This window comes from Rhipicephalus sanguineus, chromosome 11 (assembly GCF_013339695.2).
Source record: "Rhipicephalus sanguineus isolate Rsan-2018 chromosome 11, BIME_Rsan_1.4, whole genome shotgun sequence".
NCBI classification, from domain to species: domain Eukaryota; kingdom Metazoa; phylum Arthropoda; class Arachnida; order Ixodida; family Ixodidae; genus Rhipicephalus; species Rhipicephalus sanguineus.
In genome coordinates this window covers 116,190,867-116,207,216 of record NC_051186.1, presented here as the reverse complement: position 1 = coordinate 116,207,216, position 16,350 = coordinate 116,190,867, and the positions used below count along the sequence as shown (strand labels likewise).

The 16,350-nt window shown below is 50.1% G+C and overlaps 1 long non-coding RNA gene across 1 annotated transcript in view; it reads right to left on the bottom strand.

The window, feature by feature from the left end:
• The window catches only part of LOC125760356 (uncharacterized), a 47,553-nt gene extending 34,940 nt beyond the window's left edge, over positions 1-12,613 (bottom strand). Inside the window, exon 1 of the long non-coding RNA XR_007417918.1 lies at positions 12,443-12,613. This is a non-coding gene — a long non-coding RNA (uncharacterized LOC125760356). The remainder of the gene's footprint in view (positions 1-12,442) is intronic.
• Positions 12,614-16,350: the final 3,737 nt, after the last annotated feature.

The window sequence follows — 16,350 nt, the reverse complement described above, 5'->3', positions numbered from 1 at the left end:
TTACTATAAAAAAGCATAATATTCAACACTGTTTTCATTCGTAAATTCCAAATATCAGCTGGGACTCTATGATATCGACTCAATGCCGTACAGCCGCACATGGCCATGTCTAATAGTTGTAGCCACGCGCTTACAAATACACTTGCGACGATCTTTTACCAGGACTGGCTGATGAATACTTTATGACGTTACGATCTGGCCTCCGATAGGACATGCGGTGCTGCAGCAGGCACGGCATGTACGCCAGAAAAGCAACGCCGGTCAACGTAACCACAATGCAAACGCATCTCTGGCGATTCTCGCACTTTCGCTCAGCCTGGGTTGCACTTTAACGTAACAGTGAAAAGCTTTCGACGATAAAATGCGTATTTTTCGGCCTTCGTCAGCCACTTGCGCCGAGATCGGTCGCACTCAATATGCGCCGTACGACTCCCAGCAAAAATAGGCGTGTCGCACTCTCGGAGTCCGTGTGGACATGTTGTCGGTGCTTCTGGGTTTAAGGATACGCAATTCCGACGTGTAAAAATGAGTGTACAGTAGAGCTTTAGTATCGGTTAACCTGAATGAACCATTTTTCCTTGCCTACGGTGTTCGTACAAGAAGCGATCGGCATCGTTACGACGCCGCTTTCAGCAAACCCACCCCGGCAGCCACCGAAAGCCGCCGGGTGCACTTGTCGGCACTTCGTAGACACAGACCTATCGATTGAGATGCAAATCAGTACACTGACACAGGCGCTGTGCGGGTGTATCGTCGATAGCGCGAGAAAATACACATTATTGAATGTCATTCGTGGTCGTCAGCTGTTCATGTGTTATGAAGACACGAACTTCATTTCAAAAGGAAGATCGCGTAAAGATGAAGTCGAGCGGTGAACTCTGTCTTGACTAGTCTTTTTATGGCGAGGCTGTTGTGTCGGAGCATTATGTGTGTTTTGTGCATATGTGCATGTGAGTTTAGTTCTAAAGCGATGAATTATGTTGTAATAGATGGCGAGATTTGATGGCATTATTATCATGCATTAAAGAAAAAAAATTGGAGCATGGCATAGTGGTAGAGACCTCGGCTGAGAATGTGAGAGTGGCAGGTTCGATTCCTCCTGCCAGACGGTTTTTTTTTCACGGTTATTTTTTTATTGGAATAATGCTTTAGTGTCTACCTTATTCCAGTGGCAATTATTTTGTGTCGTAAACTAAGTTGGGCGACGCGTTAGACGTTGCCGATGTTCGAGGCTTCGAAGCTGCCTCTGCTGGCGTTTCAGAAACTAAATGTTTACGATCACAAACACTTTGTTTTGTTATTACTCAAAGCTATCCTATTAACTTGCAAATTAAAGTGACATCTGCGGCATCTACGCTCGGAGGATTATGGTTAAGAGACCGTTATATATCGCTGTGCGGCGTCGGCCAGAAGCTTGCTCTAGTTTGTACTGCATGTGCTTAGGAGGGAGTTCCCGACCCTGTTCACGCAACGTCGGGGTGGGAGTTCCGTGGATTTGGAACACTGCCTGAGTAGCATTGAGTTCGCGATCATTTTTACTCGGCCTTCAGGGAAACAGTAGGTTCCGCAGCTAACTCTCCACTACTCCCCCACGGCGTTAAAGAACTCTGGCGAGAGTAATACAGTCGCTCTACTCTTGCAGTACTCCCTCAACATCTGCGAGTGTAGACTTCTTGCAGTAGATGAGTTCGCATGAAGAAGTAGTTCAATCTCCTTACCACTAAACAGCACAATTTTCCTGTTTTTACAACAAGGAGTAATGGAAGATGTTTTATGTTTTACAAACACACGCCGTTATACGCCTGTTATGGTGCGTCTGGATCGCTGAGCGTGTATTTGCTTTCGTTTCTTTTTTTTTAGGGGCGAAGCTCCTTAAACGGCCCCTCACCAGGTTTGACAATTTTGAGCTAACGAGCGCAATGCATACACTGGGCGTTCACGATCACCTCTGCCAAAATTTGCAACGCTACGCGCCGCGGAAATGGGTCATATTTCATGGTGAACGCTGCTTGCCCTTCCATTCGCGGGCGTGCGCTTGAGAGAATGAGGGGATGACGTACATGAGAAAAAATCACAGCATATCCACGGAGTGAATGATGATGAGTGGGCGAAGCTGCGGAGGTTCATCGGTAAACCGTGAATCTTCCGTGAATTCTGCCCAGTACATCATCACCGACGTGAGATCGGGCGCGTTTATACTAAAGGTTCGATGAGTTATGACGACTTGCAGCTCACTTTAATTTTACATGTAGGCTGTGAATTTTCATTGTTTAGAAAACCATTGCTTTAGAAAACATCTGGTGTTTTTCGTTAAGCAGCTGGCGCCTTTTCGTTTTGCTTTAGAAACATCTGGCGTTCTTTCGTTTTGCTTTTACAGAACATCTGGCGTCTTTCGTTGGTTTATTTCATCAATCAACGGCGTTTTGAACAAAATTTTTATTGTTTAATCACGCACAGGAGAAATCGCACCAGGCACTACCTTGGAGGTAAAGAATGGCTGCTAATGGAAATGAGAGACAGAAGAAGTCGGCTTTTAGCTAACGCTGCGAATTTTTTATTGTTCAACAACGCACAGGAAAAATCTCCCACCGGCACCACCTTGGAGGTCAAAGCATAAGACTGGTTACTCACTACGACTACGACTACGAGGGACGAACGGGTGCCGCCTTAAGGAGCTTCGCCCCTAAAATGGCCCTACGTAGATGGTATTGCTGTGACGTCGCTCCTCTACGTAGACCACTGTGCTCTGACGTCGCCAACAGTAGCACGCGACACTGCGATAATTATTTGAGACGACATGTGTAGTTTGTGTAATTTGTTGCTTGAATAGATTAATATAACTTGAGAGAAATTATGAGACACACAAAGGAAATGTGTGCGTCTTTTTCCTTTTTCGTGAATTGCAGCGAGATGCGGGGCTAATGTGCCTCCCTTTCCCATGCGTTCCTATCCCCGCGGTTAGCGAATCTAGTAGACGCCAGCCCTGGAAACGAAAGTAATGTTCTGGCGCGTTCGAGCACTCGTTATGCTCATTTATTCTACCGCGTCCAAGTAAACGTTAATGCGGCACTGGCTCATGATACCGCCACTCTCATGCCCGTACAAATCAGGGGAGTAGCCAGAAATTTTTTTCGGGGGGGGGGGGTTCAACCATACTTTATGTATGTTCGTGCGTGCGTTTGTATGTGTGCGTGTATATATACGCAAGCAAAACTAAAAAAATTCGGGGGGGGTTTGAACCCCCCCAACCCCCCCCCCCCCCCTTGGCTACGCCCCTGGTACAAATGTCTTATTATTATTATTAAATTATTGTTTTTCTCAGCTCGTAATGAACAGGTTTCAAAAATTCTTGCGGCTTTTCATTCGGCACACAACTTCCAGCGTCAAACTAATATTTGCTATGTGGCCTGGTGAAGGGCCCTTTAAAGCGGCACCCGTTCGTCCCTGTCGTAGTGCGTAACCAGTCGTAAAGCTAGTACCAGATCTTGACCTCCAAGGTGGTGCCGGTGGGAGATTTTTCCTGTGCGTTGTTGAACAATAAAAAATTCGCAGCGTGCGCGTTAACTAAAAGCCGAATTATTCTATCTCTCATTCCCTATTAGCAGCCATTGACATGTTCCAGTAGGAAACGTTAGTAGAAGTAGAAGTGTAAGTGTTAGCTAAAAGCCGACTTATTCTGTCTCTCATTCCCATTAGCAGCCATTGTTTACCTCCAAGGTAGTGCCTGGTGAGATTTCTCCTGTGCGTGATTAAACAATAAACATTTTGTTCAAAACGCCGTTGATTGATGAAATAAACCAACGAAAGACGCCAGATGTTTTCTAAAAGCAAAACGAAAAGACGCCAGGTGTTTCTAAAGCAAAACGAAAAGACGCCAGCTGCTTAGCGAAAGACGCCAGATGTTTTCCAAAGCAATGGTTTTCTAAACAATGGAAATTCACAGCGTACATGTAAAATTAAAGTCAGCTGCAAGTCGTCATAACTCTCATCGAACCTTTAGTATAAACGCGCGCGATCTCACGTCGATGATGATGTACTGGGCAGAATTCACGGAAGATTCACGGTTTACCTATGAACCTCCGCAGCTTCGCCCACTCATCATCATTCACTCTGTGGATATGCTGTGATTTTTTTTTCATTTGCAGCCCTTCGCTGTGCGTCACACGGAGCGTGGCTCAGAGTCTCGTGCTCGTCGTGTTCTTTTCCCAAGCCAACCAACCCACTTTCTCATGCCCGTGCGCGAGAGGGATGCGTTGCGATGTCACAAGACGCTCAAGCTTTCACGAGGTATTCCGGACGCTAACACAGTGTTCACTGTCTTTCATGCTTTGGCCTTCCGTTTCACAGTTAAAGTTTTGCGCCCGTCCTGTGAACTCCTCTTCGTCCGTGTTTTTTCGCGCAACCCAGTCATGTGATCTTTCAAGGGCCCCTAAACCACCCAGATGTCGAAATTTAGTTGTGGCGTTGCAGTTCTGCACGAGTCTACTGCGAACGCTGGCGGAGTTGCACGCGCTTCTCGGTTCACTCTTTCCTTCGATAGGCTGCGTTCGTCGGCTCCTCTATCCACCTTTCCGAGTGCCCTTCCTCAGCGTCCGAGGTGGAAAGTCAAGAAGCGCGCGCATCTGCCAGCAGAAAACAGGCTCTTGTTCGCCCACTGACAGCGTCTCTTGCTCTCGACGTCACCTAATCGTACAGGTGACGTCATGACGGCTGTTGCTGCTGTTGTCGATAGAGCAAAGGCACGCAGAGGAGCAGGTGAGCGTCTGTTGGTGGCTTAGGGGCCCTTTCATGCTCGTTCGCTCTATCAGTTACGCCGACAGAAAAACGCGTCGAGCGTCTATACGAGCGCTGCGTGGCTCACGTCGCGCTCCACATTTTTCATGTGTTTTCGCTGGAAGAGTGCCTCTAACCACGGCCGCTGAATGAAAAAGAGGTGCGGCCTGCCGAACGCTCTTTTGCGCCGGTGACAGCGCTAGTTCTTGCTCCCGCCGCCGCAGCGCTGCACAACGGTAAAGAAAACCCGCTCGCACAGGCGGCCAGCCGGCTGCATGCATTCGTTTTAGTGGTCATTTCAGTCGCCTCACGTTTACCTGTGATTGCCTTTCTTCTATTTATGCGCAAGACACACCAGATAACGTATCAGTATGGTTTCCTTTGCGGTTATTGCTGCTATACGCGAGAAGGGCATGCTACCATGAAGACGCACCTATAAGCGTGCTGTACAGCGCCGCTGCCACAAGATAGATGGATGAATGTAAAACTTTATTGAACAATCGTTCTTTTTTTTTCTTCGACTGGGAACAAAAGTGGTCCACTGCTGTTCGTTGATGTCCTCAGTCGTTTGAATGCTCTAGCTTTTGTTATCTGCGTGGACGACTTCCTCATTACGGGGGCTTTTTTGGAGATGCGTGATTACTTTCTGCTCTTCAAAATAAACTAGCGTACATGGAATATCTCCCGCGTATATACTTGCTAAATCTGGTGTATGTCTGCTTCGCATTGCACTAATAAGTACCGTTTTTATATGACACCCGTTTCCAACATGAGTTGTTACCATTGAACTACATGAGTGAAACACAGTAAATGCAAACGTCTTGCCTACATATTCTACCAAAATTCTACAATGATTGTTATGTTATTATGTATTGTTTTCCACTCCTGTTATAGCCCTTTGTAAGGGCTGACAGTATCTGTAAATAAATAAATAAATAAATAAATAAAATGGCAAGTTGGGCGAGTTGGCGCGTACTCACGTCCTGAAGAAACAGCGCAGATGAAAAACGAAAACAAGAAATGGCGGAAAGACACACAGCGCTGCACACTGCACTGGAGGTTCATCGGGTTTTAACTCTCGCGTTTTAACGGTCTTCCACGGCAGGGCTGTAGGCGGCCGTCCAGTCCAGAGAATCCTTCCGCGTTCCACGTCATTCCACTCACCACGCTTTCTGTTTCAGCAACTGCTGCACGCAAGGGAATGACAACTTGTTTTCTTGATCTCTGGCACTCGTCTAGTTAATATTGTTTGCTGTTCTATATGGATCGAAGGAGTAGGCAAAACACGAACAAGTGGTCTACCTTTCAATGAGGATGCGGCTAGCTTGTAAGCTGGAAAAGATGAAAATATGGTCGACACGGCTGTCGGTCGCAGCACCTTGCGCTCTACCTTGAAGTCGTACTGCTTGAAGTGAACGAAGTGAATGTGCGACTTCTTCGCAGTTACCGATCTCCACCACGGCGACAGGTCTTGGGCGTCGAAGTTATGGTGAAATGTCCAATCACATTAAGCACTCACTGGTAGAGCCTGTGCAACAAAAAACCCGCACCTTTTCTACCTCGTAAGCAAGCGTACGGCTGCTCATTTCCAGCAAGAGTGTTTGCTTGCGCTCGCCCAAGCCAACGCCCCGAGCGTTCGCTTACTAGCGGCCGCGGTTTACCGATGTGCAGCGCCCCCGCGGTAGCGTCTCAAAACTCGGTATGTCACGCGTTCCCCCATTGAAAACGCACCCATTCGGCAGGCCGCACCTCTTTTTTATTTAGCGGCCGTGCTCTAACCATCAGAAAAGTGACACCAAACGATCCGTGAAGTTCAGGGGAGCATTTGGACACCAAACAAGTGGACCTCGGACAAACGCACGGACAGCAGACTTCGGAAAAGAGTGGCCTTCGAAAAGGACGAGCTGCACGAAACGCCATCTCGGCGCGGCAGCTCCGACGCCGCCGGCGTCTAGGGAGCCACATCGACCACTACGCAGCTGCCTGAACGAGAAATGGAGCCACAAGCCATTGCTTCCACACGACCACCAGCAGCAGGCACCTCGACTACCACCTTGGTTGAGGACATGGACCTCGCCGGACCTTCGACAAGCAAGGCCCAGGGCAACATGCCAACGGCAAGTCGACCCGAAGCCTTTGAGAGAACGACATCAGAGGACGACTGGCACACCGTTCTCACCTTACGACAGAAAAAACAGCAAGCAAGAGCAAAGAAACAGGGGCAGAAGAGACCCGAAGAAGAGAAGACAAAAGAAGCTCAACCAAGACCACGAGGAAGAAAGGGGGTCAAGCTCCCGCCGCTTTCAAAGGACGACTTTAAGATTGTAATTAGGCCTCACCTGGGCCTACCACTACGCTCAATCACTACCCCGGATATGGCAGCGGCAGTCACCGCAGCTTGCCAACGCACCGTAACAGGTGAGCACTTTCTGTTACGCATAAAACCGGGATCGAACGTAGCCATCATTTCCACGTCGAAGCAAGAAGTGGCGGAGCGGCTTCGTCGCATAACCGCGCTCACAATAAACGGTCGCACACATGCCGTAAACGTGTACGCGGCGACTGGTGAAGAAGCCCTCATGGGAGTGATACACGGCATACCATCCCGCACCCCAGCTGAAACGCTAATGGCCAACTTGCGAGTGCGAACGCAAGGTTTGGAAATAATACAAGCACGCATGATGGGAGAAACGAAGAGTGCAAAGATCACCTTCTGTGGCCCGACTCTCCCGCGCTTTGTGTATTACTGCGGAGGTGAACTGGCCTGCCACCCGTATAGAGCCACAGTGCAAGTGTGCAAGACCTGCTGCAGCAAGGGCCATCGTACAGATGTGTGTCCTCAACCGGACGCTCGCGTCTGCCGCATATGCGGAACGAGAGACCCGACCGACGGACATGCGTGTGTGCCAAAGTGTGCCTCGTGTGGCGGAGAACACGTCACAGGTGACCGCAGCTGTACACAGCGACTGAAGCAGCCGAGAGCGCCCGCCAGGCAACCGCGAAAGCGCCCGCCTAGCCCTAAGCGTAAGGAATTACGCTGGTTTTCATCAGATGAAGAGGAATCGGAGCTTAGCGACGACGGAGAGCCGCGATCGGCGAGCCGACACAGTACTCCTACACGCCACGATCGAAACGCAGCCCGAGCCTGCTCCAAGTCTCCACCACCACGCAAACCAAGATCGAGGTCAAAATCCAAGAAGAGAACAACAAACAGTCCGAGACGAAAAGCAGAGGAATCGCAGACTCCCATTACAGCCACCACGGAACCTGTGGGACCAGAAGCAAGCTCCACCTGCAATTGTGCCGGTAAGATGGGTTGACGTCGCATCTCACACGACCACCCCAATAACACAACACGAGGAATATCAAAGAATAATCGCAGAAAACAAGCAACTTAAATACAGTTTTGCCGCACTACAGGCAGAGGTAGCAGCACTCAAACAACTTTTGGCTAGTAGGACGATCAGCCAGAACAAACAAAGCCAACAAACACAAATACAAACAGGTGCAACAGAACCAGCTCCCCCCAAAGCGCAAAATGTGGAGGGACAGCTACACAGCATAGGAACCCAGCTCCAACTTTTGTTTGCGGAGCTGGAAAATCTTAAGAGATACGTCGACGACTCCATCAAAGGGGTCAAAAAATCAAGAAAACGGGGAAGCTCAAGCCCTGGAGGCCGCAGTCCTAAGGTATTGGCAACGACTGACACGGATACATTTGAGAGCCCCTATGATGGCTAGACACATCACACGTCGCCAAGAGAATCTCGAGTTATGGCAGTGGAACTGCCGTTCCCTGTGCAACAAAGAGTCTGCGCTAGCATAATTTGTGCAAGCCGCCGCAATTGCGCCAGATCTCATATGTTTGCAAGAAGCAGGCACACCAAAACGCTCCGTATTGGGATACACACTTCACACAAACACCAACACGGGGACGGCTATTTTGGTTCGGAAGGATCTCGATGTAAGCGTAGAAACTGTACCAGGAATTGACATAGCACACCAAATAGCAACAGTATGGCCTGTTAAGCGAGGTCGCCCGAAGAACATTGTCGCGAATGTCTACAGTTCTCCTCGAGAACGCAAGGCGGACTTTACACCCATTATCTCACACGCTATGAACAGCGCGACACGAGGTGACAGAGTAATACTGCTAGGGGATTTCAACGCCTGGCATACAGAGTGGTGCTACAAAAGGGATTCGGCAAAAGGAACCAGCTTACTGAAGGCAACACAGGCTCATGATCTCATTCTCGTCACGCAACCAGACTCTCCCACAAGACTGGGAAACAGCGTGGCTAGAGACACGGCTCCTGACCTATGTTTCGTAAGTGATGAACGAGGCGTCACTTGGACTAACCTAGACGAGACACTCGGGAGCGACCATTACATCCTCAGCGTCTCTATACAAACGGCAAAAATAGGGCAGCCGACCGGTACAGCACGCCTCACGGATTGGAGGAAATTCAGGGAATGCCAGACTGATGTTCAGGACCTCAACACAATAAAAGACTGGACGACGTATTTACGGGAGGCGGCGGACCAAGCCACTAAACGAATTCAAACAACGCCAAAAAACCCAGCCATCGACAACCATCTTCTTCACTTATGGGAGGCAAGACGCAGCCTCACCAAAAGATGGAAGAAGCAGCGCCACAACCGAAAGCTCAGAGAGCGCATAGCGCAACTCACGGAGGCAGCCAATGCGTATTCGCAAGAGCTGTGCACTGCTAACTGGCGGAGCTTGTGCGACTCTCTTCGGGGAAATCTAAGCACGAAGAAAACTTGGGCACTCCTTCGTAATATGCTTACTCCTGCTAACACACGAAGAGAAACCACTCTCGCCCTCCGCCGTATACTTAATCACTACACAGGCTCAGACGCGGACCTTCTTCGCCAGCTCCAAGAGACGTACCTGGGAGAAAGGCCAACACGGACAACCATGACAACCAATATGGGTCCGGCAAACCCTGCCCTTGATGAGCCGATATCACTCGCAGAAGTGTACACTGCAGCGCAATCGTTTAAGAAGAGCACTGCGCCCGGACCGGATCGTATCACGAACGCCATGATTAGAAACTTAGCTAGCGAAACCCTAGAGCAGCTAACAAAGTCCTTCAATGACACTATTTGGAAGACAGGAGGATCTATACCACCTGAATGGAAGGAGGCAGAAATAATCCTAATACCCAAGCCAGGAAAACCAAAATCGCTCCAGAATCTCCGACCAATATCGTTAACCTCTTGCCTGGGTAAACTTTTCGAGAAGGTCATCTATGCACGACTTGGGAGGTACCTAGAGGACAACAATCTCCTACCAAATTCCATGTTTGGCTTCCGACAGGGGATTTCTACGCAGGACGTCTTCCTACTCCTCCGGGACGAAGTTTTAAACCCACCACCTGGAAGCATGAATAGAATCCTGCTTGCATTGGCCCTGCGGAAAGCCTTCGACAATATATCTCATGACACTATATTGACCGGCCTACAAGAGATAGGCTGTGGGGAGAGAACCTACAGCTACGCGCAAAGCTTTCTAAACAACAGAACGGCGTCCATAGGCCTGGGCCATCTAAGAGGCGACAGGGCTCGCATAGCGAATAAGGGCACTCCACAGGGCTCCATACTGTCCCCCCTACTATTCAACATAGGGATGCGGAAATTGGCTCTAATGTTGGAGGAAGACACAGAACTTGGATTAGCCATCTACGCCGATGACATCACCCTTTGGGCGACGAAAGGATCCTATGGAGACCGACAAGAAACTCTACAAAGAGCAGTCGACACAATTGACGAATACGCCAAGAGGGCAGGCATGACATGCACTCCGGAAAAATCTGAATTCATACAAATCAGGCCCAAAAACACCCGCCGCACGCGCTCCCCAACTTTCGACCTGGAGCTGAACAGAAACCAGATAAAACAAGTGTCGGAGCTCAGGGTGCTGGGAATGCTGATAGAGGAGACGGGCAGCGTGTCGTCAACGATAAAAAAACTTAAACGCACAACCAGGAGCGTAGCGAGACTCATAAGGAGAGTAACCTGCAGTAATGAGAGCATGACGGAAGGAGACACCAGGAGGCTGGTACATGCCTTCATCATTAGCCGCATTACATATGCTCTCCCGTACCAACTCACACGCAGATGGGAATCAGAGCAGGTCAACATACTCATACGCATTGCCTACAAAGCCGCATTGGGCCTCCCCGACTGCACTGACACAGAGCGCTTGGAAAGCTTGGGAAATTATAATACATACGACGAACACGCTGCAGCCTTTGATCGCGCAGAGAGAAAGACTCAACTCGACGATGCAAGGCAGAGCATTGCTAAAGAGGCTTCACTACCCCTTGGCACCACAGTTCTGCGGTGAGGAGACACGTAAAATACCCAGAGAAGTTAGGGAACACATACACGTCGCTCCGATCTCGAAAAACATGCACCCGACGGTTAATGCCGGCCGCAGACGAGCAAGAGCGGTGGCGCTGGAACGGTTACGAAATAACCCAGACATCTATTATACAGATTCCAGCCCATACCCAACGAGGCAAAAAGCATTTGCAGCGATCGTCACCAATGGAAACCAAGCGATCACGTCGGCGACAATACGCACGAAGAATGCATCGCCGTAGCAGAAGCGGCGGCCATAGCACTAGCCATCCGGGCAGCAGAGGGCAACGGACAATCTGCGCACGTTATCACAGATTCACAAGAGGCTTGTCGACTGTTTCTCAGAGGCGTCCTTCCCCAGAGCGTCCTACGCATACTAGGATCCAACCTCCAAGAAGACCACGGCATCACATGGTGCCCCGCTCACGAAGGTGTAGGTGGAAACGAACGGGCGGACCGCTTGGCTCGAGCATTAACTTTCCGAGCCGCGGACATGCCGACCCGGGCGGATTACTTCATACCTACGCTGCCGCGAGATATCCTCGAGAGCCAAAGACGGGCGCGGCAGACGATGGCGCCACCCCACCCTAAACTGACAAGCTGGCAATCCAGGGACTGGAGACGCCTACAGACAAACACATATCCGAACATACACACACTCAGTAAAATGCGGCCGTCCCAATACGCTGACCGCTGCCCTTGGTGTGGCGACACACCAACAGTCATTCACATCACTTGGAATTGCCGACAAAGACCAGCAGAGGGCAACTCGCCACTCATCACACGCAACGAATTCGATAGGTCGTGGGAGGTGCGACTCACCCGGCAGGACTTGGGAAGCCAGCAGGCAACCTTGGACCAGGCCAAGCGAGCCGCTCGGGCCAGTGGGGCCCTGGAAAAGGGGCTCCAACCACGGGAACCTTAGTTTGCCATTTGAATAAAATGTTTACTCCTCCTTACGCCGACAACGGCAACGCAGCTCAACGCGGGAACGGGCGCCTAAGAGCTGCGTTCTAAATAGGAAAACGCGCGAAGGACGCCAAACATGAAACCATGGCGTGAAACACACGCGCGCCTCTGCTCAAACGCTTCGATGCGTTCTTGGGTTGATGCACGGCTGCATTCGTTCATCACCGGATTACACAGCGCGTCACTTCTGTTTTTTCATGGACACGGCATGGAAGCACGCCGTTGATGCGTGCTTTATCGATAGAGTGCACATTGTCAGAGCAGCCTCCACATGCTTTCTGAGCACCAAAGATAAAACGTGTACGCTTACCTTGGTTTAAGAAACAATCGCAGTGCTTCTGATAAATTCCACGGGAAGAAGTGTTCGTGCAGCGTCCTCCATAACGCGCAGAAGGACGACAAGTTGTTTTTTTGTCCTTTCTTACGCAGCACTGCCCCCATTTACACGGCTTATATGAATTGCAGCTTCTATCAAGAAAAAGAGCCTGCAATTGTCATAAAAACGAGTTATGTATGGCATCACGAACCTCTGTGATTTTGACGCACGGCGCATGGTAACTAAATCATTATCTGGGAAATAATGCAGAATTCCGTTAACGCATATTAGCGAGCATGTCTCAACGGAAAAGTACCTATGTGGTGCTGTTAGCTTTGGTGAAATGTGTTTCTGTTTGTTCTTTGATGGACTGAATATTTTAGTTTGTTTTTCTTTCTTTTTGGGAAGGATGTTTCCGTTAAATGTCGGTTAGGTACCGGTGTTTTTTACGCTTTCGTCGTTCATTCCACTCTCATGAAATCCGGCCACTCAAATATTTACTGACGGAGAGCGATTATTAAAAAAAACACAAAAATAGATAGACAGGCGCAGGTTATCAGAAATAGCTTTCGATGCACGACGGTGGTATCAAAGTTCATTTAAAATTAAGTTTGCGAGAACGAAATCTTGCGCGTGCCTCAGATTGCGCCAATTCCTAGAAAAGAATTTTCACCTGTCAATGCGAGAGATGGCTTTCTATGCGGTGACTTCCTATGTAGCGAATACAGATTAATTCCTATATTTGCTGGATTTTATTTTGCACTCATTTAAGTTCAGACGGACGTCCCATCGGCAGTCTTCGCCTTTTTTTGTCATTTTTCTGTTCACGTGGTGCGCGCAACTTTAAGTTTTCTAACGACATGCTATTGTCATTTGTTCATGTACATTCACTGAAGAAATGTCTGTGTTTTTCGCCTCGCTAATGTTTTCAGTACTGTAATGCCACCCCTTAGGTATTGCACCTGAGGTGGTTTATTAACGAATAAGTAATGAATGAATGTACTTGCGAAGTGAAATTTTGCCTGAAGCAGAAATTCCACAAGTGCACAAATTATGGCCACACTAATACTTATAATTCACGTATATTATCACAACTCTATGACCTTCAATTGGCCGGTAAGGCATTTGAATAAATAACTAACTAGATAAACAAACAAATAAACAATACATTACAAAACACTAATTAAAACAATCAAAAACAATAACCATTAATCGCGTGGGGGGTTAAAAAGTCAGTTCGCAGCAGGAGCAAAGCAATCAATATGATAGCAACTTATTAGAGTGTTATATTAGCTAAGACTAGTAGTTAACTCCTGCAGCATGAGAGCCGGCATTACCAAAACAAAAATACTGGCGTAAGGAAACGCGGCCGCCCGAGAGAGCGATGGGACCTCAGCTATGGCTTCAACGTAGACATTGCGGTGAAAGCAGAGAACATGCAGAAGTTTGCATCGTGTGCTGATAACCTCCAGAAAGTCCTAGTTTCGCCGCAACGGCGAAGCAATGAATCCGATAGCAACGAATTGCAATGAAATGCGAAGAACCGAAAAGAGCTCGAAATTTCCAGTGCGTCGCGCAGCGGCAGGGACGACGACCTGATGGCGACGACCGAAATAGCGCCCTTCTCGCTGGTGCCCTAGAATGAACGCTGAAGTAATTGGTGTATATGAATAGTTCTCCGTTAGCATGCTGAAAGACGTACACCTCGTGGCCTATCCGTCTAACGCTGCGCGCTGCGGGGCGAGAGGTCGCCCATTCGGTTCCGTGGTTCAGGGAAATTTTTTTTTGATATATCTTTCTTTGTGGCTTATATATATATATATATATATATATATATTGTGGCGAAGCAATTGGTACTGTTAAACAGCTGCGTTCTCCAGCGGCACCTAGTGGGTCGTCCACTTGTAAACGCCGCTCGCTCTCGGAGCCCGTGCTTTGGCCTGGACTGTCGCCATAGCGAATTGTCGCCGAGTCCCGTCCAATAAACCGCTTAACAAATTGGTGGAGAGTGCTGTGCTCCCATTCCATGCCTCTGGAGCTTCGATCCCGTACCCTACCAGCTACCATGCCTCAAGACGCCGCCCAGCAGGCGCCTCCGCCTACACCGACCTCATGCCCCGGTGTCCCTCGTATCCGCGACCCCCCAGTCTTCACTGGCGCAGATGGGACCGACGTGGAGGACTGGCTCGCGATCTATGAACGCGTGAGTGTCCCCAATAAATGGGACGAGGCCGGAAAATTGACCAACTTGGTTTTCTACCTCGCGGGTGTGGCCGGCCTGTGGTACAACAACCACGCATCCGATTTTACGACGTGGTCCGAATTCAAGACCGCCATCATCAACGTGTTTGGCCGCCCTGCCGTTCGTAAGCTGCAGGCCGAACAGCGTTTGCGAGAACGAGCTCAGCAGGCCGGCGAAACCTTTACCAGCTACATTGAAGACATCCTCGATTTGTGTAAGAAAGCCGACGCCACCATGTCGGAATCTGACAAGATGAGGCACATTATGAAAGGCATCGACGACGATGCCTTCACGATGCTGCTCGCCAAAAACCCCAGCACAGTGGCCGAGGTCATCACGCTCTGCCAGAGCTACGAGGAGCTGCGCCGGCAGCGGTCGATGACCCGTCGCTCTCCATCCCGCGACGCCGAGCTCGCTGGCTTGTCGACCATATCCGACCACTCCGCCTTGCTCGCAGAGGTGAAGTCATTCGTGCGCGAGGAAATTGCGCGCCAGTTCTCGCTGCTGGACTTTGCTCAACCTCAGTACGTTCAACAGCCGTCAACCACTCTTCTCCCTCCCCTCCGTCGAGCGATTGAGCAGGAAATCGCGGAGGTCATGCCTGAGTACCGCCAGCACCATCCAGCTCCTGCACCACTCAGTTACGCCCAAGTTGTCGCCAGGACGTCCCCAGTAATACCCGCGGCAGCCCCACACAGTTACGCCGAAGCCGCCCCTAGACATCAGTCCTTCGAAGCGGCTGTGCCGGCTACCTACGCCGACGTCATGCAGAGGCCACGACTGCAGCCAACGATGCAGTCATATCAGTCGCCACCCCGTCAATCACGTTCTGCGCCATGGGCGGGCCCTGCTCCAGCAAACCGATGGCGCACACCTGACAACCGCCCCATATGCTTCGCATGCGGTTACGCCGGCCACGTGGCGCGTTACTGCAATCGCGTCCAACCGCCTCAAGTCGTGTCGCCCGCCACCAGCCCGTCAAACCGCACATTTTACGCCCCACCTACGCCTCTGTCGCCGACGTCACGCCAAGCTCCATCTACTCGGCGCTCTCCGTCTCCACGACGTCACTCACTGTCGCCGATGCGCCCACGTCCGGTCGCTCGCGACCAGGAAAACTACTCGTCGCAGTCCAGGAGGCAAGGGCTGCGACGCTATCGAACTGCGAAAGCCCTCAGCGAAGCCCATCGAGCGTGATAGACGTGTTTGTCGACGGTGTTCCCGCATCTGCCCTTGTCGACACTGGAGCCGCCGTATCCGTTATGGACCAAAAATTGAGCCGATTACTGCGAAAAGTGAGGACGCCACTTTCTGGGATGTCTCTCCGTACAGCGAGCTCCCAGAGTATTCATCCTACAGCAATATTCACAGCTCGCGTCGTCATTCAGGACGTTTTGTACGACGTCGAGTTCATTATAATTGCTGCATGCTCTCACGACGTCATCCTGGGATGGGATTTTCTCTCCCGCCACGACGCCGTAATTCGTTGCGCACAAGCCGAAATCGAACTCTCCCCGTTCTCAGATCTGACGCCGGCAGACACTTCATCGGTATCGACCAAGATCCTCGTCAAAGACGATACCAAAGTGCCTCCAAAGTCGTCGACGGCTGTGTCAGTCGACTGCGCCGGTCTCTCCGACACCATTGCGCTCATTTCGCC